We start from the raw sequence: 3,520 nt of genomic DNA, 5'->3' as shown, positions 1-3,520 counted from the left end.
AAATGGAATGGACTCTGGATCCTCCTAATTTTTCAGTATACACACAAATACACATATATTTGAGTATTATTTTCATAGCCATTCCTACTCTTTGTAAGCACTTGAAAATCGACAAAGTGCTTTCTTATTTATTATCTAGTTTGATCATCGCAGCAACCCAGTAAAATTGATAAATTCAGTATTGTAATAGAATAGTAGAACTGGAAGGAATTTAAGAGACACAACTGCCTTATTTTACAGATCAAGAATCTAAAGCTTAAAAAAAAATTATTAGACAAGACTCTTTGATCCCAAGTGACAGAAATCCAACTCAAACTAAATTAGCAAAATGGAGACCATCCTGACCCAAGTAACTAAGTCCAGTGTATTAGTGATTTAGAAATGGATGAATCCGGATGTTTCAATGACATCTCCAGGAATCTGTCACTCTCCATCCCTTGACTCTATTTTCCTCTGTCTTGATATGATTCAAAGTCAGCTTTTCCCACGTGGTGATATGATACCAACTCCAAGTACATAGCCTACCATTCCCAGTGGAATGAAGACTGTCTTCTTTGCAGTAGTTCTAACAAAAGTCCTGGGATTACATCTCATTAACATGGCTTGTGTGACTGCCTATTTCTGGACCAGTCCCTGCGACTAAGTGATTGTCAGCCTTGCTACCCATTCCTGGAGGGGTAGAGGTAGGGGAGTGCCAGCCCCATGCACACCACATAGACCGAGAGTGGGTCTGCAAGAGAAAATCAAGGTGTTATTATTCCCTGAAGAGGAAGGAGCCCTTGATGCTGTTTAAGCATAAACAATTCGTGTGGATTAACTGACCTTTTGTATATGTGGGTTCTGTAGCTTGTAAGTTCGAATTCAGAACTACATGTTTAGTATTGTGAGTTAGAACTTTGCCTGTGAATATACTTTTCTAGCAAAAGAATTGTACTTTTTTCACCTTTTTACATCCAGGGCCCATCATGGTGGCTGGCATAAGGGATGTGCCCAGTCACTTTTACCCAAGATGAAACAGCCAATATGTAACTGCATTAGAATTTTAACCTGAGGCTTCTGACTCCTTAGACATCTTTCAACTCCGCCGCTGTATTTCCCATGTTTAATTCCCCTTTTCCTTACTTTCCACCATTATTACAGTTAGTGATATTTGATTAAAATATTCTAGGTGTTAGTATTTGTCACCTACTTGCATGTGTTTTGGTGACTCATAGTACACATTGCTTGAAGGGGTGATAGAGTTTTCCCCACTTCATTGTATCAGAAAAGGTAATTATGTCAACATATACTCAATACAATACCTTCACATATTGTCAGTACAGTTTTATTTGAAGGAGTAGCGTGTCTTAGAATTGAGGAGGCTTTGTTGTAGTGTTTTTGTTTTTGTTTGTTTGTTTGTTTTGAGATAGGGTCTTGCTGTCTCACCCAGGCTGGAGTGCAGTGGCACAATCATGGTTCACTATAGTTCAACCTCCTGGGCTCAAGCAATCCTCCCACCTCAGCCTCCTGAGTAGCTGGGACCACAGGTGTGTACCATCACATGAGCCTGCTGAGTTTTAAAATATTTTTGTAGAGACGAGGTCTCACTATATTGCCCATGTTGATTTCAAACTCCTGGGCTCAAGTGATCCTCCTGCCTCAGTTTCCCAAAGTGCTGAGATTACAGGTGTGAGTCACTGTGCCTGGCCTTATAGTTTGTTTTTAGTACATGCATTCTTACTATGGAAAACTTAACTCCTTCCTATACCACAAAATGAAAGTCATCAAAATAGCAGCCGGAACAGCAAAAAAGTTTGGAGGTTGTTATAGTACAAAGCCATGTTGAAGATGGAATTACAGAGTTTTTAGCAATGTATTACTAGAGCTTCCAAAAACAGACACGTGAATTACTTTAGAGATACATTATGTCCTTGACAGGCTATAATTATGCATGTTAGACCAGAATCTACTCTCAGGGTGAATGTGTATTTCGTACTTCCTTCATACACAGAACCAAGACAACTTTTTAATTTTAGCATCTTTTATTTTGCCTTTTTCTTTGTTGCTCTTGCTGCCTCTGACTTCAGTGAAAAACTAGCTGGGCTGTATGTTTCTTCATATCTGGAGAACAACAGGGTCCTCATGATCTTGTCAGAAGCACCAGGAATGAATCTGAGGTGTGCTCTGGAAAAGCGGGCACAGAACACATCCCTTTTCCTTTTTCTTCTCTGCAAACAGGTAACATTCAAGAATCATGTTATTTGGAAGAATTTTCTCTTAAAGTGGCAGTGCTATTGTTGTTTTTTAAAGTAATTTATGAGCATCCTCTTTTCCATAAGAGCTTCATAAATGGTATTGCGTATAAAATAAATCCACTAGAAGGGAAATCCTTTCACATTTATTTATTCGACAAAAGTTTATTGAACATTGGCTATGTGCTAGGTACTGTTCTAAACGATGAACAAAATAGACCAAAAACTCCTGCCCTCATTTTTTTAAAAAAGCCATGGGCAGGGAGGAGCAGACAATAAACAGAAAAATAATTAAAATAGGTAGTGTGTTAGATGGTGATTCGTGATATGGGAATAAAATAAAACAAGAAAGGGTAATAAACTGGGTATGGAGGGAGTACTGTCAACAAACCACTTCATCCAACCTGTTTTAGAAATCTCATTTCTTCCCTTGAAGAAATTTCTTCCCTAGCTGCTGTGCACACATCACTACTCCTTATGGTTGGGGTTGGATTTTGAAGTAGCTGTGTTTCTTTCCTTCCTGGTAGCACGTAAGCCCACCACCGCTATATCCTGGGAGTGTGGAAAATGAGTGTTCTTTTAAGACAGCTTTAGTTTATGTATTGAAAATTCATCTTTTTAATTTGAATATAGAACCTCTCCCTATTGGGTTTTCCACTTTTCTGTATTATTCAAATAATGTGCTTATCTTCCAGGTTATCTGCAAATTGTTGGTCAGAGTATCTGACATAAGTCAGCTGTATGATATCCTAAATCCATGAGATTATTTATATTAAAGTACTTACTAATTTAGCCCTAAAAAAAGAACAAAATTTGACTAGCACTACAAAATTTGAAGAGTAATACCGCCCCCTGCCCCAAAAGAACTACCCAGACATTCATAAAAATAAAAGCAAGAGTTGGTCACTGATTCTGGAATGAGTTAGGAGGAAGAACCCTTCCCTGTGTGGGGCGTAGAACCTCAGTACCTAGAACAAGGTAATCAGTAAATGTCTGTAGGAGAAAACTCCTGTGCACAGTACCTGTGAAGGTCTGGACTAGGATGCTGGCAGTCAGGAGGACTAGGATGCTGGCAGGAGGGTGTTAAGAGGCGTTTTAAAGGTGAGCTTGAGAAAGAGGGTGATGATGCAGTGAGCTCATGGAAGAGAAACGTGCGTCCTGCTGGGGAGAAAATGGAGCTTGATTCAGTTCAAATCTAGTTGGAGATGGTCATGAAGGCTGCCCACGATGTTGGACTCAAGGATGAGGGAAGGTTGTTTAGCTTTGTTTTTTTTTTTTTTTGGGGGGGG

The sequence above is a fragment of the Colobus angolensis genome, unplaced genomic scaffold, assembly GCF_000951035.1.
Source record: "Colobus angolensis palliatus isolate OR3802 unplaced genomic scaffold, Cang.pa_1.0 Scaffold80, whole genome shotgun sequence".
NCBI lineage: Eukaryota > Metazoa > Chordata > Mammalia > Primates > Cercopithecidae > Colobus > Colobus angolensis.
This window is presented reverse-complemented; position numbering follows the sequence as displayed.